Source organism: Phascolarctos cinereus, unplaced genomic scaffold (assembly GCF_003287225.1).
Source record: "Phascolarctos cinereus isolate Bilbo 61053 unplaced genomic scaffold, phaCin_HiC Scaffold_4;HRSCAF=312, whole genome shotgun sequence".
Classification (NCBI taxonomy): Eukaryota; Metazoa; Chordata; class Mammalia; order Diprotodontia; family Phascolarctidae; genus Phascolarctos; species Phascolarctos cinereus.
The window spans coordinates 328622638-328648297 of record NW_027555847.1 but is presented as its reverse complement, the minus strand read 5'-3'; positions in this window follow the sequence as shown (position 1 = coordinate 328648297).

Sequence of the window (25660 nt, the reverse complement as noted above, 5' to 3'; positions counted from 1 at the left end):
CCTCAGGACATCTGTGCAAGTTCCATCTGGTCTTGTGGTTGCTGACATAGCAGGAAGATTTTGCAGTTCACTCAGAGAGCATTATTGGTATGTCTGATCAGAAAATCTCAAATCATCCTCTTGATTGGCCAGTCCAGGTTTCTAGCCTTCTTTGGGTGATGAGGGGCTTAAGTGAGTCTGACACTAGGTATAGACCAAGATTCACACCATATACTGAGATAAGATTAATGGGTACATGATTTAGACATAAAGGGTGATACTATAAGCAAATTGGGCAAACAGGAAACATTTTACCTGTCGGATTTATGGATAAGAAAAGACTTTATGACCGAAGAAGAGATAGAAAGCATTATGGGATATAAAATGGATAATTTTATTATATCAAATTGAAAAGGTTCTGCACAAAACCAATTCAGCCAAGATTAGAAGGAAAGCAGAAAACTGGGGGAAACGTTTATAGCAAGTTTCTCTGATGAAAGCCTCATTTCTCAAATATATGGAGAACTAAATAAAATTAATGAGAATACAAGTCATTCCCCAACTGATAAATGGACGAAGAATATGAACAGGCAATTATCAGAAGAAATCAAAGCTATCTATAATTTTAAAAAATGCTCTGGGGGCGGAGCCAAGATGGCACAGTGAAAGCAGTGACTTGCTTGAGCTCTCCCCCAAGCTCCTCCAAATACCTGTAAAAAATGGCTCTAAACAAATTGTAAAGCAGCAGAACTCACAAAAAGACAGAGTGAAACAAATTTACAGCCCAAGGCAGCCTGGATGGTTGATCAGAAAAGTATATTGCACAGAGTGGGTAGAGGAGCACAGTTTGGAGTGGGCATGCAGGCAAAACAGGTCTCAGCAAACCCAGAGCAGGCCTCAGAGGACTGAACTGCAAGCAGCTGTGGTGGTTTCCAGACTTCTCAACCCACCAAAACCAAAGACAACTTAGAAGTTCAGTGGGGAAAGTGTGTGACTGCAGTGAAAGAGAAGTGCAGTCCCAGCCCCAGTCCCCAAGCTCAGCCCCATGGTGGTGGCTGCTTCCTGAGCTTCTGGCCCACAGACTGAGGGAAAATCAAGTGGCTTATCAGAGGAGGATTGCAGAGATCTCTCTGCTGGTGCAGAATTCTCTTGCTTTGCCTGTGCTTGGATCTGGGTTACAGTTCTGGGTGGTGGTCCTGGGGTAAGGAGGAGTAGTGGAGCTTGTAGTGGTGATGCAGAGGAAATCTTCCTCACAGTTCCAAGGCAGAAAAGAGTGCTTGTGGTCACTCATAGACCAGAGCACAGGCCAGGAAAGGAGTAAATACCTCTCCTTTGATCATACCACCTTGGAAGAACTGAAAATTTACAGGTCCCTAGAAATATCTCTAAAAACAGCTGCACAAAACCCTGAAGCTTGGGTCAGTACATTCTCCACACTGGAAGCAGACCCCGACCTTAACAAAGAGTTTAAAACTCAAGTATTTGATCATGAATAAACAAAGGTCCAAAAAAAAGTCAGACCATAGAACTTTGGTAACAAAGAAGATCAAAACATACAACCAGAAGAATACAACAAAGTCAAAGCTCCTACATCCAAAGCCTCCAAGAAAAATATGAATCAGTCCCAGGCCTTGGAAGAGCTCAAAAAGGAGTTTGCGAAACAAGTAAGAGAAGTAGAGGAAAAACTGGGAAGAGAAATGACAGTGATGCAAGAAAATCATGAAAAACAAGTCAACAGCTTACTAAAGGAGACCCAAAAAAATACTGAAGAAAATAACACCTTAAAAATAGCCCAAATGGCAAAAGAGGTCCAAAAAGCCAATGAGGAGAAAAATGCCTTAAAAAGCAAAATTGGCCAAATGCAAAAGGAAGTCTAAAAGCTTACTGAAGAAAATACTTCCTTAAAAATTAGAATGGAGTAATTGGAAGCTAGTGACTTTATGAGAAATCAAGGCACTGTAAAACAAATCCAAAAGAATGGAAAAATAGAAAACAATGTGAAATATCTCATGGGAAAAACAACTGACCTGGAAAATAGATCCAGGAGAGAGGACTTAAAAATTATTGTACTATCTAAAAACCGTGATCAAAAAAAGAGCCTAGACATCATTTTTTCAAGAAATTATCAAGGAAAACTGCCCTGATATTTTAGAACCAGAGGGCAAAATAGAAATTGAAACAATCCACTGATCACCTCCTGAAAGAGATCCCCAAAGGAAAACTCCTAGGACTATTGTAGCCAAATTCCAGAGTTCCCAGGTCAAGGAGAAAATATTGCAAGCAGCCAGAAAGAAACAATTCAAGTATTGTGGAAAAACAATCAGGATAACACAAGATTTAGCAGCTTCTACATTAAGGGACCAGAAGGCATGGAATGTAATATTCTGGAGGTCAAAGGAGATAGGATTACAGCCACGAGTCACCTACGCAGCAAAACTGAGTATAATTCTTCAGGGGGAAAAGTGGTCATTCAGTGACATAGAGGACTTTCAAGCATTCTTGATGAAAAGACCAGAGCTGAATAGAAAATTTGACTTTCAAATACAACACTCAAGTAAAACATGAAGAGGTAAACAGAAAATATAAATCATAAGAGACTTGTTAAGGTTGAACTGTTTACATTCCTGATTAGAAAGATGATATTTGTAACTCATGAGACCTTTCTTAGTATTACAGTAGTTGGAGGGTAAAAATTATATGGATAGATAGTGAGATAGATAGAGAGATAGATAGATGGATGGATAGATAGATAGATAGATAGATAGATAGATAGATAGAGGTGAGTTGAAGATGAATGGGTGATATCTGGAGAATAAAATTAAGGGGTTAGAGAGGATTATACTGGGAGAAAGAGAAAAGGAGGGGTAGAATGGGGTAAATTATCTCACGTAAAACAGACAAGAAAAGACTTTTACAGTGGAGGGGAAATGGGTGAAGGTGAGAGTGAATGAGTGAAACTTATTCTCATTCGATTTGGCTTAAGGAGGGAATAATATACACACTCTATTGGGTATGGAAATCTGTCTTACCTTACAGGAAAAATAGGGGGGAAGGGCACAAGAGAGCAGGGGGCTGATGGAGGGGAGGGTAGATTGTGGGAGGGGGAATCAGAAGCAAACACTTCTGAGGAGGGACAGGGTCAAAAGAGAGAATAGAAAAAATGGGGGGGTTCAATGAAGGGAAATATACTTAGTTTTTCACAGCATGACTACTTTGGAAGTGTTTTACATGACCACACATGTATAACCTATATCAAATTGCTTGCCTTTTCAACGAGGATGGGTGGGGAGGGAGGAAGGAAGGAAATTTGGAACCCAAAGTTTTAAAAACCCATGTTAAAAAATTTGTTTTCACTTGCAACTGGGAAATAAGAAATACAAGAAATGGGGTATAGAAATCTATCCTGCCCTACAAGAAAATAGAAGGGGAAGGGGACAAGAGAAGGGGGGCAGAGATAGAAGGGAGGGCAGATTTGGGGAAGGGGTATACAGAATGCATGCCATCTTGGAGTGGGGGGAGGGATGAGATGGGGAGAAAATTTGGAACTCAAAATCTTGTGGAAGTGAATGTTGAAAACTAAAAAAAAATAAATTTTTAAAAATGTTCTAAATCAGGGGCAGCTAGATTATGCAGTTGATAGAGCTCTAGCCTTGGAGTCAGGAGGACCTGAGTTCAAATTCAGCCTCAGACACTTAACACTCACATGTGTAACCTTGGCTGGGCAAGTCACTTAACCCCTATTGCCTCACCAAAAAGCAAAAAAAAAAAAGTTCTAGATCACTGTTGATTAGAGAAATTCAAATTAAAGCAACTCTGAGGTACCACCTCATACCTATCAGATTGGCTAATATGACAGAAAAGGACAATGACAAATATTGGAGGGGATGTGATTGGCTAATATGACAGAAAAGGACAATGACAAATATTGGAGGGGATGTGGAAAAATTGGGACACTAATGCACTGCTGATGAGTATAAACTAATCCAACCATACAGAGGTGGAGGACTTTGGATGCAGAACAGTGGACGAACACTAGACATTTTTGATATGTTAGTTTCATTCTTCATTATAGGAGATGGCTCTCTGGGAAAGAGAAACAGATACATTGGGAAATGTCAATGTTATAAGAACAAATTATATAAAAATATTTTCCAAAAATAAAATAAAAAGTTGGAACTCTTTTCCATGGGAAGTTTTGGGGGTCATTAAAGAAGTTTTGTAATTCTCTAGAGGTGATTTTGAAATGGGTTGCACCCCCAAGGTCTTAGCTTAAGCTTGTGAACTAGCTGTGAAGAGAATGACATAATAAAAGTCTCAGCAGAGGATCAATGAGGACCAGGGGATGAATTCCTTTGTCTAAGGAATTCATACTTTGTTAAGGGGACGCAAGAGGAACCATCTGGCTCTTTCTGAGGAAGGAAAACTATTTGCTTCCTCCTGGGGGGGGGTGTCTGAGTCTGTGTGCTACATAAAGAATTGTTTCTCAACAAGTACAGCACTATGAGCACATGATGGTTTGCCTCCAGAGTTAGTGGCTACCTTCTTAATGAAGATCTTCAAGGGGAGGCTGGGCTCCCACTTATGAAAGGTTTTGTAGAGGAGATTCCTGTTCAGGTAGATTTTGGACTAAACAGCCTTTGAAGTTCCTTCCAGCTGTGAAATTTTGTGATATCTATCTTTTGTCTGAATTTTTTGAAGTCTGTTTTCATAAAACCTCTGCTCAATTTTCTATCCTTTATCACAAACTTCAAGATGAAGTGATGGCTTCTACCCACAGTTTCCAATATTTCTATAGCAGCACCCAATTCCTCCTTATTTCTCAAAATTAGATCAAGGTTTCTGTTTTTCTTGGTCACTTCTTCCAGTTTTGAAATAATAAAATAATCACTAAGGAAATTCAGGAATTTTTCAGTTGGTCTCCTTTCAGCAGAAAATGAGCCAGGATTTGTGATATGTTTCCCAAATCCATCACCCATATGCTCCTTCTACCCAGCTTTTTGTAGTATAAGCCCACTATAATATCACTTCTTGAATATCAACCAAAGCTCTCAAACCATGCTTTTCCATCCTTGATCATGGATTTCTTTACCTAAATATATATTCTTAATATACAATGCTACTCAGTCACTTCTTTTATTTAGTCTCTTACTTTGAATATGGATATTTCTATTACAGTTATGATACATATCCCTCCAAGTCTTAAGGTTGAATTTACCTTCTGTCATTAAGATCTCTAATTCTCCTTTGTTTATTACCAATACATTGCATATTTTTGCATAGACATTTGAGGTCATAAGTTTTATTGCTGCCCTTTTCTTCTGTGCATTCATGATCCTCCCTGATAGTTTTCTCCTGCCTATGACATCCACAGTGGTATCTGGTTTAATGGCTATATCTAGTCAGTTTTCTCCTTCCCTCTCCATGTTGACTTTGAAACCCTTTTGATCAAATTCACACATATACTCTTTGCAGACCTTAATCAGAAATTCATGATCTGTTTAAGAGATCATTATTCCTACATCTTTGGTCATGGCCCAGGAATCTAAAACCTATTTCAGATAAAATATCTTTGACTTGCTTCTCAAACCTGTCCTTTTCTGAAATTCCTACCTTTAATCAACAGCACTGCTAAAATCAAGAACAATTCCCCTATGGTTTTCAATTTCCTTCCAGAACTTCATCATCCCTATCAATGCTTTCTAGGTTTCTGGACTAGGAGTAGAGTAGAAATGGAAAGAGTGTTTCAAAGCACATGATCTCAGAAAGTTGCATCTTGCTCAACAGCTCCCAAAGCCAAATCTGAATGAGTGTGGGTATTTAATATTTAATTATAGGGTAGGATGTACCCCATTTTGAAGCTGGCCTCCCTAGAACACTATGAGTGAGATGGCAAAGATCTGTTTCCAATAAAGAGCTATTTGACAGTTAAATATAAGACCTCAGAAATAAATAGATCAGCCAGACAAATGGAATACATACTCTGACTGACTAGTTTAGGAAAGAAACACAGAAGAAATCTAGGGTTCATGGGCTACTCTTTGCCTAGAAACAGTTCTGGGCCTAATCCAATAGGTTGTCTATGCTACAAAATGGAGCCCATTGAGACTGGGCTTTGTCAAAGGATTCAGCAAACTCCAGGGGACCATTCTGTAAACCTTAATAGAAACTGATTTAAAACTAGTATCAGGAGCCAGAATTCTTCAGTCTGAATTAGCCTTGACATGGCCCTCTAATTTGAGATCTGCCAAGAAGCAGTGGTGAGTATTGAAACTAGACGGTCATTCAGACATGTCCCTTTTTCAATTAGTTTGGACAGTTGAGTTAATTTCAAATAAAACAAAAAGCTGGGCTGACATTTTGAAGCCTCCAGTCTCCACCAAAAGGAGACAAGCGGCCCTTTTTTCTCTTCTAGAAAAGCAGAAGGCACCACAAACAGAACAATGAACCGTGTGAACCTGACAGTATGTTGAACTTATCCAGACTCCAAGTAGCTGAGATGCAATTTCAGCCAAATCAGCCTGTGATTTGTTTCTGTTGTGTTTGTTTTTGTGTGAGAAAAATGGTGGGATGGTTTTCAGAAATACACTTCTGAGTTCCTGTTTTAGCCAATTGAATGCAGAGGTCCTGAGATAAAAGTGAGACCTTCTCCTTTGTCATTGAAAATAATTTCTTATTAGAGTAATAGAACTTCATTCACTTGGACAGAGTGTCTATATACAGATTTTGGCATTTAACAGTGTTGCCCCTTTAAGTAAAAGAAGGAAGCATGGCTTGCATAAATCTGCTGCAAAAGAGCTTGGAGCTCACACAGAGTACAGTAGAGTATAGTTCCTGGGTTATTGCAGTTTTTTACTAGCTTTCTTGACTCCTTTGCTTCATTTTTCATATTTCCATTTTTGTCTCAGACCCTTCTTCTGTCTCTAATTCCTATGTATTAAAGAACTCACTTTCTGTTGCTGTTATTTTGTTGTGATGACTGTACTCCTTACACCTCCAGTTTTGAACCTTGGCTCTGGAATCTTCCCACCACTTGGATTCTTTCCAGTCTTATCCTGTCACCAGGCAACACAGCCTTCCACACTATACCCTCTATTCTTCCCCCATGCAACTTACAGATAAAAACCTGCCTGCATCCTTCCTTGCCTGGCCAGTTCTGCCTAACTTAACATGACTCGGTAGGCCAGTCTGAATTTAGGGAAATGTGAACTAATGGAATACTATCAAAGAATTGAAGTTGTGTTACTTTCCATTATAATATTTTATTGTACCTCATGCGTGACTTCTTTTTCTTGTCCACATTCTTCCATGCATTTTCAGTAGAAGAACTATCAATGCATGAGAGACCTTCCTCTGGGCCTTTTTAATATTTCAGGGATTCAGGATTTCCATCATTTAAACCATGTCTATATATGAAATGACGTCTCTTCTTGCCTTTGGGTATTTAATGAAAACATTTCCACCAATTTATTTGCCTCTACACAGACAATCTATAACCTACCATTACATTTAACTGTAGCTTCTTTTATGTCTTCTGGATTCATTAAAATGAATCTTAACATGGCAATGAGTTCTAGAAGCCTGTGCCAAACAGAGTCAAAATTCTGGCATATTGCATCAAGCTGATAAAAACTTTAAGCAGAGGTCCAATGAAAGTTTATATCTATGATCCAAAGACCAGCTTAGCTAAACATGAAGAAGCTCCTGACCAGACTATCAAATGATGAATTCTTTGGCCCTGGAGAAACCACAGAACAAGTAAAAACATAAAATTGTCTTCAGACCTGGCAACCTCATTTTCCTTCTGCATTTCCCATAACTAAAAGACAAGAAAGATCACAGGGGACACTAAGACTCATAGCATTTAAATTGTATATAAAAGTTAATTTTACTATTAATATTTTAAATGTACCATATTTCCTCATTAGTGATTAATAGGAAATTAATTATATTAGTATTTATATTTGTGTTATAAGTGAGTTATCAGAATGTGTTAAAGTAATTCTTTGACTTATAAAACTTCATTATTTTCTTTTTTCAATAAGCAAAACTTTTAAAAATTGTATATCCCACCACCTACTCTCCTCCTCCATTGAACAAATTTTTTTAAATGAGAATAAACATCTCAGCATATAGATGCATAGTCCAACAAAATAAATTTGTACATTAGCCAGTTCTTCTAAAATGTATGTCTCTCTTTACATTTTAAGTTCATTACTTCTTGGTCAGGATGTGAGTGATATGTTTCATCTTCATTCTTTCAGACTCATAATTTATCACTGTACTAAGAGTTCAATTAATTCATAATTTCAGTCTTTCAAAATGTTTTTTTCTCTATTTTATTGAAATCTATTTCTGCTCATTTTCTTTATATTAGTTCATAAAGATCTCAATTCCTTCTGAAATTTTCCATGTCATCATTTATTATGATTCAATAACATTTTATTATTTTCATATGTAGTCATTTGTCTAGCCATTCCCCAATAGAATATCTTTTCTCCCCAAATTTTTACTATCATGAAAAGCATCATGATAAATATTTTTCCACATATAGATTTTTTTCTTCTTCCTTTGACTTCCTTGGAATCTGGCCTTGAGTAGAATAACTGAGTCAAACAGATGAGCATGGTTTCAAATTGTTTTCATGGAATGACTGAGCCAATTCAAATCTCAATTAACAGAGCACTAGTGTGCCTGTTTTCCCATAGCCCCTCCAACATTTATTTTCCTCCTTTGTCATCTTTACCAGTATGATAGGCATGAGGTAGAACCTCAGAATTGCTTTAATTTGCATATGTCTAAATATTAGCAGTTTAGAGTATTTTTTATGGTGTTGATACTTCCTTCTAAAAGTGCCTATTCATATAACTTGAGCATTTATCTATTAGGGAATTGCTCTGAGTCTTATAAATTTTAATCAGTTGTCTATACGTCTTGGAACTTGCTGCAATGATTTCCCGTGCCTCAGTTACCTGCTTCCTTTCTAATTTTAATTATATTACACTTGTTCATGCAAAAAAAAAAATATGTAATCAAAATTGTTTACTTTATCTTCTGTGATCCTCTAACACTTGTTTAGTAAGGAACTTTTCCTCTATCTCTAGATTCAAATGGGGTCTTTGGGTTTATCAAATACTATGCTAATGTGGTTGGGGGTTTTTTTTTGTTTGTTTTTTTTGCTTATGTATGTGCTGTCTGTCTGTCTCTCTCTCTCTTACTATTTCTTTCTCCCCTAGTCTCAAATTGTTTTCATACTGACTTTTAGTACAGTCTGAGATCTGGTACTGATACATCTACTTCCTTCACACTTTTCATTTCTTCATTACTTTTGTTCCTTAGAATTGAGTTTTGTTATTATTTTTTCTAGCTTTATAAAATATCAGTTGGGGAGTTTGATTAGTCCAGTACTGAATCAGTATATTGATTTAGGTAATATTGTGTTTTTATTACATTGGCTTAACATACCCATTTGCAATTAATGATTCTCCAGTCATTTAGGTCTATCTTTATTTCTGACAAGAGTGTTTTCATATAGTCCCTGACTGAATCTTGGTAAATCTACTTCCAAATAGCCTTTGTAGTGATTCTGATTGGAATTTATCTTTTTAGATGTTCCTGCTTACTTTTTAAAAAATTACACGTAGGAGTGCTACTGATTTATATAAAATTTGTCATATCTGGCAACCTTGCTGAAGTTATAGTTTCAGTTAATTTTAGTTGATTCTCTAAAGATCCCTAAGAGCACCATGATATCATCTAAAACAGTGATCATTTTGTTTCCTCTTTGCCTATCCTTATTCTCTCAATTTCTTTATCTTATTTTATTACCATATTGGGCATTTCTAGGAGCACGTTAAATAGCAGTGTTGATAATGTTTGCTCTTGGATTTAGATACTATTTAATATGTTAAGAAAAGATCCATTTATTCCTGATTTCTCAAGTTCTTACTAGAAGTGTTGAATTTTATCAAAAGCCTTTTCAGTGTTTATTGGTATAGTTTCTATTTAGGCTTTTAACAAGGTTTATCTATTTTTAGTCTTACTTATGTTGAATGAACCCAGCATTCTTGGGATAAATCCATCCTTGTCATTCTGTATAATATTTTATTATGTTATTACAGCTAACTTGCTAATATTTTACTTAACATTTTTGCATCAATGTTCGTTAGATGTATTGGTCTACATTTTTCTTTCTCTGCTATTTCTTTCCCTCCCACTTACCTTACACCAATCCTGAATTTTTACTCTTTCTTTCTAATCTTCCTTTCTTATTCTTCCCCACAACAGTCTAGTTTGTTTTGCTTAAGCAATTCTATGGCTATACCTAAATTGAGTGAAAAGAGATCCTGGGAGGTCTAAAGGCTCCCATCAATCAACTATTAATTATATAATAATAACTCACAATGAAAAACATATAAACTATATAGACACAGATACCCTGAGTGATTTCACCATTTACTCATTAGAGAATCATCATTTTCTCTGAGAGGATAAAAATAGCAAAATAGTCTTTCAAGTTCCCATCTTTTTTGTAAATTCTCTAAAGTATTTATTTCCATAGACATTTTCTCTTTACTCTCTTATTTTTGTGGGGGGTTTTTTGTGTCAGCAACTGCCTCCCTCCTGCTCTGTACCAGTCTCCACCAGTCAAATGGATTTTTCACTCCCCATTGATGGGCTCTGTCATATGCACACACTAATGTTACTTCTGGTCCTACAGAAAGAGAGCATAAAAGGAATCCCTACTTTAGAGAGGTTGGCTCAGTATCAAGATCTCTTATTCAGTAGGTCCCTATGCTTGTTATTCTTGTCCAGGCCTAACCTAGGCCAGTCCAGTCATTGGGGTTTGAGGATTAAAATACAATCAAGACAACTTTAATAACAAAGGATTAAAATGGCATAACTTCAAAACCAAAAGGACATAAAATACTACTCCCCTCCTCTCTTCAGTCATTAAGTCCTGAGCTCAAGGAGGTGAATTTGACTCTAGGTTGGGCTTCTTATATTACAAGTAGAAAAAAAGTCATGGACTTCCTGCCCACTTAAAACTCGATCCAAGTTCACATGCTGCCAGAACTACCACACCACATTTAATACACTGGATATGGATACTCAGAGAAAAGTGGGAAAGAGCAAGGAAATGAGGGCACAAAGAAAAGGAGGCTACTGCAGATGTAAATACAGACCAGCCCCTAGTAATGCACAGACATAAGAGTTCTATTGCTCTACTGTCACTGTCAGCCCCCGGTGCTCAACTCACAGACCAGACAAAACCAAGATAGCTTTTACTATGCTTATTGTTGTCTTTTGATGAGTGGTTGCCTAGACACTCTAACAAAATTCTCACCTCACTTGCCCAATCATCTATGCTTAGGTCCCTACCTCTCTATCTTACTAGTTTTCTCTCTTGGACTCTGCTACTTGATCTGAACACTAGGCACATCTCTACTGTCTGTCTAGACAGCCTTAGCCATCTGTTCAACTTTCTAAGATACTACTCACATTCTCCTAGTTCAAACTTTTTCCTACACCTACTCCTTTCAGGATAGCTTGGGCTCGCAAAGGCTACATCATGACCTGTAGTTGCTGATCATATTTCTGTCTGTGTCCTCTTCCCTGACTTGGACCTTTGAACATTGACTCCCACCCACCTACCTGGACCTTGTATCTTGCCTGTACTCTCAATTTTGGATTAATACCCTGGACTATGATTTTGTCTTTGTCCTTTGTATGATGCTCATACACCTCTCCCAACCCCCAGCTGTAATTAATTGCTTAACTCTTTGATTTTTATCAAAATCCACTATGTTGCCCTGGCCTGGCCTGACATATCCTGCTCCCTCATCTGCACACTTATGGGTAACTTGCTCTAGGAATTATCTTTGCCTTGACTGATAACTAAATATCTATTGGTGGATACATGTGTTTCAACTCTTACTCTAGCACAGAAAAACCTTGGTTCATGTTTCTATCTGGAAAGACAAAATTGGAAACAGTTTATAAGGCAATGATCTGCTAATACAGTTATACATTTCTTTATTAGCCTGTTGTCCTCTCCTCTATGTCCATGGTGACTAAGAAGATATAAATAGAAGTATAGAACAGAATTGAAAAGAGTTGTTAAAATGTCTCTCGTGAGATCTAAACTATAAAAGTTAAGAACTTCTGAAAAGCAAAGTACTCAGATCTACTCTTTAAAAGACTTGAAAAAGTCAAAGTAAGGAGATAATGGAATTTTAAAGCCTGCAGGCATCATTAACACAAGTGGTGGCACTTTGCAAATGTAGAGACTGTTAGCAAAGGGTAAAACTAAGAAGTGGTTAAAGTGCACTTGGTGAAAATATAGGGTTGTATTAGACCCATTAGGTATTAGTTTCTGTTTTTATGTCTATATTTTGTCTCCTGGCCTAACTTCATCAGGAAAAACAAGAAGGAAGGAAGGAATAAAAATATAATAAAACATAGATAATTCCTTCCTTTATCCAAAAAAGACACCATACAAAGATACATACATACAAAAAGAAGAAATGTATCACTGGCTGTCCTTACCAGATCATGAGATTTACATTTTGATCCTACCCACCATTGATGAAAAGGTTGAAATTCACTAAGTAAGTTCCCCTCTTTTCTGCCACTCTGATTGGAGGTCTGGAGGGCAAAGGAAAGAATTCCTTCTATAACCTCCATTTAAAAAAGGGTTCACAGCAGATAGACCCGAGACCAGCCCGCCAGCGCTCTCTTCTCCCTCCCTCCCCTTTTAAGATTTGAACTTGATGGTTTGCCTCTTTCATTTATTTATTTTAGGGTGATTTTGCTTTTTGGGGGGGTTCTGTTTCAGTTTGAATGACTTGTGCAATACATTTGGAGGTGGAATTTGATTTTTTTCCTGATGAATTAGAGGAATCTGACTATATCATCCAGATTTGATTTGATTTTTTTTTTTGCTAAAGACTAGTTCTTCAGGCTTTTGCTTCTGGTGAATCCAAATGGCAGTACCTCATTTGTTTACTTCGCTTTTGTACTTATAGTTTCTAGGAAAAAAATACTGTAAATTATAAATAGTTAATACATAACTGTATCATATGCTGATCTGTGACTGTTGGCAATGTCAATCTAGGATGAACAGAGAAAAAAAATAAAGTTTTATTTACTGTAAAAAAAAATAAAAAATAAAAATAAAAAAGGGTTCACAGACTAATCAATTCCTCATTTCCCACCAGCAGTATTCCTTGAACTGAACTTCACCATGCCCCCATGTCAGGTACCTTCTTTCTTCTCCTTTCCTCTTTTTCAGCTTTCTTTTTTATATCATCTTCTCCCACTGCATTGTAAGATTCTTGAGGGCAGGGATTGTCTTTTTTTCTGTATTTGAATCCCCAGCACTTAGCACAGTGCCTGGCATATAGTAGCTGCTTAATAAATGCCTATTGACTGATTTGTTCAACTGACTTTTTTTTCTTTCTAATTATCAATTCTTAATTGGAAGTGGGAAAGTCAAGAGGTGGGGAGATTAGCAATACTAATGCAAAAAAGGGGGAAGACATTTTAACATTTTTTAAAATGCACAGAAGAGAACAGAAGAAAATTCAGAAAGAAGCACATTCAAACAAGAATTTTTAAAATGACATGGAGAATATATATACATATACACATATATCACAAATATATGTGTATCTATCTATATCTATATAAATATATATGTATATATACATATTTAAAGAAAGCCCAATGAAAATGGAGATTTATTGTTTATATAGAATCCTCTTTTTTTGTTGTTCTACTCTGTAGATGTATTCTTTTTTGGTGTTTAAGTTCAGAATGCTTTTTAACATTCAAAAATAGCAAACCTGAGCATATAAAATATGTTATAGGTATGTTGCATATGTGTGTGTTTTGTGTACTTGCATAAAACCAAGAGCCATACTCTGAGGCTAAGAGAAAAAAAGTTATTGATTACAAATTATGAACAACCATATAAAATACAATAAGAGAAATGCAAATATCATCTCATACTCTGCAAATTGGCAAACATGATAAAATATGGAAATAACCAACATTGGAGGGCCTTTTGAAAGACAGACACATAAATATGCTGTTGGTGAGGATGGAATTGATCCAAATATTCTGGGGGGAAAATTCTTAATTATGCAAGAAAAATGTTTAAACTGTGCAACCTTTTAAGCCAGCTATCCTAATACTGGACATATATCCCAAGAAAGTCAAGGCTTTTTCATGATAGAAAAAAAACTGAAAGCAAATTAAACACTCACTAATTGAAGAATGGCTAAACAAATTCTGGTATATGAATCTAATAGATTTTTTTTTTGCTATAACAAGTTCAAAGAAACATTGGTAAATTTGTATGAACTAATGTAGAAATGTAGAATGAAGTAGCAGAACCAGAAGATTAATATATACAATTATTTATTTATGAATGAAAGTAACATTAAATAAGCCAAATGGATGAATTGTAGACCTGGAGAAGAAATGATAAAATAACATTTTCCTCTTCTGCATAGAGAAGTGGGAGACTGGGTAGAGAATGTCGTAAATGCTGTCAGATACAATTGTTTTGTCAATGAGTTTTTCTTAACTGTTTTTCTTTCCTTTTTTTTTCTTTTTGGTGAGGCAATTGTGGTTAAGTGACCTGCCCATGGTCACTCAACTAGTAAGTGTCAAGGCTCTGAGGTCGGATTTGAACTCAGGTCCCCTGACTCCAAGACCGGAGCTCTATGCATTGTGCCTCCTAGTTGCCCCTCTTTTTCTTTTTTAAAGAGAAGGTTCATGGTGAAGAGGGCATACTGAGAAATGACCATAGTATGGAAAAAAAGGAAAAGAAAAAGATATGAGCAAAACTTTTTAAATGAAAAAAAAATGGTAGGTTAGAGCCAGGTTGTGAAGGCCTTTAAATTCCAAAAAGAATCCATTATGCCTGATACCAGAGTAAATAGGGAGCCACTACAATTTACTGAGTAAAAGAGTGACATAATCCAACCTGTACTTTAGGGAAGTCCTTTGGCAGCTATGTGTAGGATTTCAGTAGTCCAAGTGAGATGTAGCAAGGGCCTGAATCAGAGCCATGACTATGTGAATAAAAAGAAGGTAGCATGAGTGAGAAATATGTTTCAGTGCTTCTGTGATCTCATTAATATGAGTACTAGTACAAGTCAAAACTCATTTAAGTCTTCTCATCCTATGCAAAGCACCCACTTTTGGAGGCTTTCTTCTAGGTCTTTTTTTCCCTAAACATTCTATGGTTACCCATGAATACCTCAGGGAATGGTCAATTATTCATTTTTCTCACAGCGTTTTCACTCATCTCATTTTCTGGTCATATACTTCCTTGATGAAGTCTTTAGGCAATTTCTTGTTTGTAAGTCATTATTAGAGAGACGCTGCAGGCTCCCTCTGTTCAATGTGCATTTCTATGAAATGCCCTGCAAATCAGACTTCTCAAAAGTTGTGACAACCATCTCATTGTTCACAGTCATAGTTTATGTGCAATAGAATATAGAGATCTTTTTGTCAAAGAGCAGCTTGTGATCTTTGAAAGTAGTATACTATTTACTAAGTGAAATCTAGCCCACTCTCTTCTCCCATTTCAATTTTGTAGCTTGTTCATTGTCTATATGCAGTCTAAGCTAGATGTATGTGCTGATGGACTAATTTGATATGCTATCTATTCAAATATATGTCTTAACCTGTGTAACATGAATAATTAGGGCATAGTTACAGGAAATCAAGTCAAAATCACTAGCTTTAACTTGTTCCATCCAATCTTATTAAGTGTAGCACTGGGGTAATGTTTAAGGCTCTTCATAAGTGGTAGGCACATCACAACTGGAGTTGAAAGGAACTGATTTCCTCAAAATCAAATACCTGGAGATAAAAGAGAGTTGCCTCTTTGGAAAGAAAAGGTGGTCGAAAAGGAATTTGACTTAAGGGCTTTGCTGTGCCTGTAAGCAAAGTATGGGTCTAACTCACAAAAGAGCTGAACTAGTATAAGAGGAAAGGGGCATATTCAAGAAATATTATAAGGGTGCAAAAGACAGGATTTGACCACTGATTGGATAGTTGGGGGAGTGAGAGAGAATGAGGAATCAATCATAACGCCTAAGTTGCAAGCCGAGTGACAGGAAGGATTGTGATACTCTTAAGAGTAAGTAGCAGGGAAGTTAAGAAAGTAGGAGGCTGTGGGCAGCTAGGTGGTGCAGTAGATAGAGCACAGGCCCTGGAGTCAGGAGGACCTGAGTTCAAATCCAGCCTCAGACACATAACACTTACTAACTGTGTGACCCTGGGCAAGTCACTTAACCCCCATGGCCCAAAAAAGAAAAAGAAAAAGAAAAAAAGGAAACAGAATGCTATCTCAGCTAGATGGCACAGTGGATAAAGCTCCAGCCTTGGAGTCAGGAGGACCTGAGTTCAAATCCAGCCTCAGACACTTGACACTTACTAGCTGTTGTGATCCTGGGCAAGTCACTTAACCCCAATTGCCTCACCAAAATTAAAAAAAAGAGAGAGAATGAAGAAAGTAGGAGGCTTGGTAGGGGTGGTGTGTGGGAAGAGACAATGTGTTCAGTTTGGGGCATGTTGAATTTAAGATGACTATGGAACATCTAGCTAATGATATCCAAAAGGCAGTTGCAGACACAAGATTAGACATCAAGAAAGAGGGTAGAGGCTGGACAAACAGATCCGAAAGTAGTTTGCGTAGAGATGATCATTGAAACCACGAGAGATGACAAAATCACCAAGTGAGATAATAAAGAGATAATAGAGAATAGGGGCCAAAGACAGGGCCTTAGAAGACTACCACTGTTAGTGGGCATGCTGTGGATGAAGATCCACCAGTCAGAGGCTAGTCAGATTCATGGAAGAAGAAACAGGAGAGAGCAGTGTCATGAAAATCTAGAAAGAAGAGAGTATCAAGGAGAAGAAGGTGATTGACAATGTCAAAGATTACAGAGAGATCATATAATAAGTACTTAATAAATGCTTGTTGAATTGACTTGACTTTCAAGAATAATAACGACTCTAGTCTGCTAAAGAGAGAGTGTAGTTTGCATATTCTGCAAAGGGAGAGGAGCAAGCAGGGAACAGGAACCTCTATTTTACCTCAGTGATTTGGTTGGGGCTCAAGAGCTATTTTGATATGTTAATGTCATAATAAACTTCCCAAGAAGCCTATCAGAGATCAAGCTGAATTCAAGTTTCATGATTCCTCACTTCCCACCCCCAAATTCAATTAAAACAGTAGCTAAGAGAATAGGGATTTGATAAAAAGGAGGACAAGTTTTCTCAAAGGTAGACAACCTTGAACAATTTTACTCTTTTCATTCTTTTCTTCATTTGAAAGGATGCTCTTGAGTGGAGGCTATGACTATGGGATGTTTATGCTCATGGGGTAGATAAAAAGGTGGAGTTTGGGGAAAGTGGTTCTGCCCTGATGAAGATGGGGGCCATCCAGGACAGAAGCTAGTTTTCTGCTGATCTAAGCAACTTCAACCCCATACGTTGTTACTCTTATGTGTAGAATAAGAAAGGTCATAGAACTCAAAAAGCTATGAATCATCACAGTTATTATTTAAAAGGTTTTATAGGGTTATAGTGCCTTTTAAGTACTTGGGCCACATTAGGTTGGCGTTAAGTGTCAGAGGGACTTTTTGTGATATCATGCATCTATGGCAAAAGACACATTCCCTGTACCTACTCAGACCTAATATAAATAATCTGGAAGGTAGAGGAAAGTGTACAGATGGCAGGAAAAAAAATTCAGGGGTCTAGGTAGTTCCTTAAAGCATGCACCACAGAGAATGAGGGATAACCATGTAGACAAAGTCTAATCCAGGGGTTGTTAAGAATATTATTCAAATTGATGCTTTTCTCACAGGCAAATAAGTTAGGTCTTCAAAGTTGAAGCAGCTTGTCTTGGGAATAGTAACAAGAGCATGTGACAAAAGAAGTCAAACTGTATTTTGCTACCACTGTGGATTGGTTGAGATAGATGAATTCTAAGTACACTCCAGAGTAGAAAGTGGAACTGGTGTGCCAGAAGTTGACATCTCTAAACTGGTTTCAGAAAATGCAGATGAGGTCAAGGATGGAGGCTACCCTAGTTTTCTGATAACCTAATCTTTGCCCTACCAACTGTTCCTGAGTGCTCTCTACCTGAACTTGTAAGACTCTATCTAGCAGTGACATTGGGGGATGAAGAGTCAGAGCTCCCTGATGCATTGGATAGTGGTTTCCCAAGTGACAGTTGAATTTCAATCATTCTATGAAAGATGTTTGCAGCAAATACCTATATAGTCTTTGCAGGGGCTAGAATTCTATGCACTGAGTTACAAGGACTACCCACATTTGAGTTATATCAGAGTGATCTTGAGGAAGTGAGAGTCATCAAAAAGGTAGATATCATAACCCTAGAATTTTCAGATTTGGAAAAGATATATTAATTGGCCACTTTTGATTCAGATTAATTTCAGCCTACATGTATATAAACACTAAATAAATATGAGGTATTATCATTGTTATTGTTAAACTCACAAAAATTATGTGGACTTGAAAAAAATCACTGAAAGTACTTTTTCTCAATGATCCTTCCATCTTCACCCCTTTCTCCCATTGCCCTTCTCCTTCCCACTCCCAACATTTCTTTCTGTTCCTTTCATTATCTCTTTGGACCTGCCTGAGAACAGTCTTTATCTGGGATCCAATTCTTGGCATATTTGCATGTACCCAGAGTTCATTCCTGGCACTGGGAAAATGATTTATTTCTGTCTCCATATTTAGGAAGACCTGTATGGTATTATGAGTACAGAAAGACACACAGAGCCACAACTCAAAGAAGATGACTCAGATTTGAGTTGTGCAGAAGAAGGAAGAAACCATGCTTAACATAACTGTAATTATCTGTCAATTCATCCATAATGATACACTTGAGTTTCCTAATGATTTTAATATTATAAACAGAACAACAAATTAAATCAATAGTGTTCACTAGGATTTTCCTATGGTCCATGTCAAGGTATTCAAAATAGGAGATTATGTATGATTTCTATATGCCTTATAGTTACTCTCAATCATTTTGCAAGTCAACATTTTGTTGGTTTGCACCAATGTTTTTGTTGGTGTGGAGGACTCCACTGAAGTAAATCAGCAACTTATCTGTAATTTGTGGTTTTAGAGACTTATCGATGACACTAAGAATTTGAGAGACTTGCCCCTACTAATAGCCAATGTGTGTCAGAGTCAGGACTTGAAACCAGGTCTCCATTGCTCCAAAGGGCCTTTGTCTAATATATCTCATGACCTTCTTAGGTTTTGATATTGCTGACCTAAAAATTGTAATTCCTTCTATCTTCTGTTTTCTGGTATTACTTATTTCCCCAGTTTCATTGTTCCACATGCTCTAAAACAGAAGCATAAAATAAAAACATGAAGAGAAATATAGTCACAAAAAATATAAGAAAAGATGGCAAGGTTCTTCCAAAAAACCTTTAATGGAATGCTAAAAGATTGGTAAAAGTTCACAATTCAATAATACCATGCAAATAGCACTCTTATGGCCAGAAGACTTACAAATAAATCTCTGATGGCAACTTATTGGTAACTTAGGATTTGGCATTATCCTGTTCAACATTGGTGACTGTTTTGTTTTAGGTTGTTTTTTGTTTGTTTATTTGTTTGTTTTTTGAGGCAATCCTGGTTAAGTGACTTGCCCAGAATAGCATAGGTAGTAATTGTCTGAGGCTGGATTTGAACTCAAGTCCTCCTGACTCCAATGCTGGTGCTTTATCCATTGCACCACCTAGTTATCCCATTTTTGAGTGTTTTGAAGCACAGAAGGTATGTTTATCAAATTTGAAGATCTCACAAATACAGGGGAAGGACAGAATTAATACACTGGATGACAGAATCACACAACATTAAGGCAAGAGTAGACCTTACAGATCATCCATTTCAATCCCCTTTCTCATTATTTAGATGTAGGAAATCAAGGCCCAAGACTGGGAAGTGACATACCTAGAACACTTGGCCAATAAAATGCAATTTAATAGGAATAAATGTAAAACCCACATTTGATCACAAAAAAGTATCTATTGTACAACCATAGGATCAAGGAGATATGGCATAACAGTAATTCACATGTTAAAACAAAAGACCCTAAGGTTTTAGTTTGAGCTCAAGCTCAATGGCTAAAAACTCTACATTAAACAGAACAATATTCATGGCTAGAGGAGGTAATACTCCTCCAGTGATATCCATTGATCAGTCAATACCTTGTGTACTGTATATAGTCTTTGATATAACATTCGAGAGAGACTAGAGCTAGAATGCATCCAGAAGAAATTGACTAGATGGTAAGTTAGTTGGTAGGGGGGGTGTCATTATGAAAATCTTAGAATGGTGAACTGAAATAGTGGGAAGAGCATGGAGGATTTCGATAGCATAATGGAAAGAGTACTGGACTTATAGTCAAGATGACTTACATTCAAATCCTGCCTAAGTTCCTTACTAACTATATGAGCACAATGGGCAAATTGTTTGCTTTCTTTGCTTTGCTTTCCTAATCTATCTCCCAGGGTTAATGGCAAGATCAAATGAGATAGTAAATGCAAAAAATACTTAAAGTGCTATATAAATGCTAGCTAGTAATTAGTAAAGAAAAAGAAAACTACAAAGGGCCACAAAAGCTGAATTTGGAGGACTAGCATGTAGAAGACTGACTAAGCTCATTCTGTACTACTTGAGAGGGCAGAACTAAGATGGGTTGAAGTTACAGTGAGAGAAATTTAGGCCCAAGATGAAGAAGAACCTTTAATAATTAGTTCTGTCTAAGAATGGAATAGGTAGCCTTGCAGAACAGTGAGCTCTTTGTCGTTGGAAGTGCTAACATAGAGGAAAGGTGACTATTTGTCGGGGATGTTATAGAAAAGAACAGGGAAGGAGGGTGGGACAATATTTCTAAAGTCCTTTCTAACTCTCAAATTTCACAAAACATTTTATGTATGAAGAAGCTAAGGCCCAGAGAGATTAAGTATTTTACTTGAAATAACCCAGCTAGCTAGTGGCCCAATGGATCCAGAAGCCTAACCTCCTCACCTCCAATCCATTTCTTTTCTTGCTACTCTAAACTGCCATTGAAGAGCAAAATATGTTTTAGTTTGCCATATGAAGCATCTTTGAATTTCACAGGATCAATATTTCTAAATCTTTGCCCTAAAAAAAAAAAATCAACATTTGCTATCTACAGCACATTATGTAAAGTTGGCTTCCAACTAGAACTCTCTTTCTTCAGAATAACCAAAATTGAACTTCTCTAAGTGTCAGAACAACAAATGAAACTGTTTCATTTTTTTAAAATGACATGTTATTTGAATGCCAGACTAGATCCTTGCTTTCAGTAACAGAAATGACAGAAAGGAGACTGGGACACAGGAATGTATGAAATGATATGCATTAAGGTGAAAACTGCTGTTTTGGTAGATTCCTATCATACTCAGTTTCTAAGATACTTTGGGCAGCAGACTTGAAAATATTAGGGAAATCTGGTCACTTATAAGCACATGTATGTATGTATGTATGTATGTATGTATGTATAGATATACGTGTACATACTATATGTGTATATGTGTATATGTGCATATGTATGTGTATATATGTGTACATATACATACTATATATCATTTTGTGTGTGTGTGTGAGTGAGTGTGAGAGAGAGAGAGGAGAGAGAGAGAGAGAGAGAGAGAGAGAGAGAGAAGAGTAAGGGGCTAAGTGCTTCAGGCTATTCTGTTGCCAGACGCTGTAGCAGGGCCTGCGTGAGAAATGTCACCCTCAAATTACCTTCAACATTTCTTTGTCCGGATTATTTTGGAAAGATAGTATATTACTCATGAGATTCCCCACCACACCCTCTGTTCCTTAGTTTCCACTAAATAAATTTTTCCACTATAAACTGATTTCAATTAATTCTGAAAATAGAGCAAAAATCTAGTTGAAAGGTACTGATAACAGTTTGGAAAAGAGAAAGAAAATGTAATCCCATTCAAACTAGGAACATTCACAGTGACAGACCATTGACCTAGTTATTCAAGACTTCTTCTGAAGTATTTACTTTAAAAAAAAACTATGAAGTGAGAAGCATTATGACCTGAATAACACAAGTTTAAGTTGATTTAGTGACTTAAATTATTTGTTATTTAGTTCAGTTATTGAGGACCTGCTAGGTGCTAGGTACATTGTCCTAAGCTGGGGCATGTATAAAGATTAATTAGACACAACTCTGTCCTTAAAGAATTTGCAGCTTAGTAGGGCAACATGGCAGGTGTGAAAATCACAGATCCATGGATGGATGGGACCCCAGAAGCCATTTAGTCCAATCTCTTTATTTTACAGATGAAGAAACTAAAGTCCAGGGAACCTGATTGACTTGCCCATGGTCTTATAGATAATAAGCATCAAGGGTAGGATTTGAACCCAGGTCCTCTGACTTCAGAAACTGAACTCTTTCAATTATACCACACTGCCTCACTTTCATTTTTTTTTAATGGATGAGGGTATGATGCATGCGCAGATAGATGCCAACAACTTGATAAGATGATGTCTCCCAGGGGAAGTTACCGGGGAGCTGCTTCCAGGAGAATTATGATGATATATAAGGAAAGGGCTTTGTATAGGCTGAAGTACGTATAGTCCATAACTGGTTCTGGGTTAGCTAACAATGTATTGAAGATTTGGCATTTGATTGGCTATAGAGCCATTCAAAATTTTTGTCAGCTTTAACTATGGTTGCTGCCTCATTCACTTCAGTGCTTTTTGGTGACTACTTAGCTCATAGCAGCTGTTGAAGAGAATGGTCTCTAACCTAGGGAGAATAAACTATAGGAATCCGAGAATTAGATTCAGGCAGGGTTTTACAGCCAGCATCAAGGAACAAAGAGAGAATTTCAGGAATGACCTTTGGGAATCCAGTCCAGCAGAAGAATTCATCCAGCAGTCATACACATCTGGACATGAACTTGGTCTCATTAAGTAGAAACTGAGCTAAGTATCTTCCTCCACCCACCCACCCCTAGAATTAATTATGCCTCCAAGTTCTTGCTCAAAAAATGTTTGTGCATTTTTTCTTGCTGTATCAGTGAAGTAAATAGACCTGTGAAAGCCCAGTTGATGATATGGTTAAATGGAACTGGATTGCTAGTCACTGGGTTCCTAAAGTGGGAGGAATACAGCCTGTGGAGGCTTGAGCAATGGCAAAGAAAAGAGATACCCCAGACTATTCAGAGTGCTTTGGAACCTTGAGGGAAGATGCAGCAGAGCTGGTTCCAAGAAAGTGGGGCCAGAAGCAATAATTTTTTTACATACACACACCCATATACACATGTACATATATATATGTATACATACACATGTGTGTTTGTGTTTATGTAACATCATTGGTGTATGTATGTGTATATGTGCATGTATATGTACACATATGTGTATGTGTACATATGTATGTGAGTGTGTGTATGTGTGTGTATAATGAACAAAGTGCTATCCAAGGACCAAGTAGGGAAAGAACAATTCTGTTGGGAGTTATGTAAGGTATCAGTAGGTAGATGGAGGGATTAGTTTAATAGTTCACATTTCTATTGCACTTGAAAGTTTACAAAGTATTATCCTCATAGCACCCAGGTAGTAGACAGTACAACTATTATATTCCCATTTTGCAGCCAAGAGATGTGACACATACTAAGTATTAGAATCAAGATTTGACCCCAAGTCTTTTGACTGCAAATTTAGTGCCTATATTATTCTTTTAAAAATCGTTATGTAGGAGTTAAATAAGTTAACCTAAAATAAACCTATATCAATAGTTGATTTTGGTAGCCATTCTAAAACACTTAATTTTATCAACATTCAGCAGGGTGGTTTCTTCCAAATAAGTACGATAAGGATTAGGGAACTAATGCATTGATAACATAATGTTGGATTGAATCTATTATTTGACATGCAGTAGTATATAGTAAAATTTCATATTCTGGATTGCTATAGTTTTTTTTGTGGAAAATATAGCAATAAAATAAAACTCAAGAATCACATTTGTAGAATCCAGAGTAGCTGAGGGACTGGACCTGTGATTTCACTAGTATAAGGAACTCTCTTACGAAGAAATTCTCTCCACCAATGCAGATCAGCATCTCTTCTGCAATTTAAAGTTTTAGAGAGCTGCTAGGGGCAAAGAGAAGTCAAATGAGTTGTTCAGAGTAACATGGCCAATACGTGTCGGAGACTGGACCTGAATTAACTAAAAGATTTAAATATCTCCATGCTATGTACAGAAAGCTGTTATATGCAAGTGACTATCACTTATACTATATTCTTCTCTCTCCTATAGGATTCCTCCCACTCCGTGAGTCCTCCCAGTTCATGAAGTCCTAATCACTCAGCATAAACACGAGCTATCCATTCAAATTCCTGTTGTACCCAGGCCAGTTACTAATGACCAAGATGGCCAATATCAGTCCTGAGGTTCCTTTCTGATGACTCTAAGGAAGCCCAAAGAATCATGGGCTTCATCTTTGAGAGCACAATTGTTTTTCCCTTTCTGAACTTCCCCCCAGCATCCTGAATTGCTTGGTTTGTTAAGACCCATCTTTCCCCATTTTTTTGGCCTTACTTGCCTCAGAGAAGGAATGGTCACATACAATGTTGCTTGGTTATATAGAGCTGGTCACAGCCCACTTTCCCAGGATTCTATCCATTACTCTTACTATCCTTCTCTTAGAGAGCCGAGTGGTACTGAGAACCAGTCCAACCTTTCCTTCGGTCTGGTCTTTTTGTTTATTTGGGTTCTCCATTCTCAGATATAAGGCCTCATTGATCTTCTTTTTGGGGTGGACAGGATATTCATTTACGGTTTCTTGCCTTTGTTTCTAGTTCTGGGTGCCAGCATCCTCTCCCCTTTGGTGACCTCTCCTAAAATTTATTTTCAAAATCTGGCAGTTCTCCAACAATAGCAGAATTAAAAACAACAACAACAACCCAACCCCCAAGTTTAACCTAATTAGTCTACCCAGTCCTGTTCAGTTGCAAACATGACTGAATCTTGAAAGTTAAATGAAGCTTCCCCAGAAATAACAGAATCTCTTGCCACCTGGACAAGTGGTAGGAAAGTGATCATTAGCTTCCCAGGAGCCCTGGGAATCCAGGTAGCAAGTGATATGGCCTGCCCTGGGTTATTTTTGGGGTTTTTTTTTAGAGCTTAGAGAAGGGGATTTTAACTGGGGGTCCATAGACCCTAAATGGGCCAGTGGATAGATTCCAAGGTGACTTTGAAATTGGGTGGGAAAAAAAAAACTATCATTTTTACTGACCTCTAAATGAAACTTGGCATTTCTTTCAATCATGTCTTTAAAACATGAGTCTGAGAAAGAGTCCACAGGATTATAACTACCCAAGGAATCCATGATACAAAAAAGGCTAGAATCCCCTAGCTTAGAGATAAAAGCTTAGAGTACTAAGGGCTCCCCCAAGTCCAGAGTTACAGGAGGAGAGAGAACTACCTTCACAGTAATGCTGGAATTACTATCATGAAAGTGTCGCTCAACAATTCCCCATGCTCTTAGCCATCTCAATTCAATTCAATTCAATTTAATAAACATTTGTTAAATGCCTCCTATGTTTCAGGCACTAT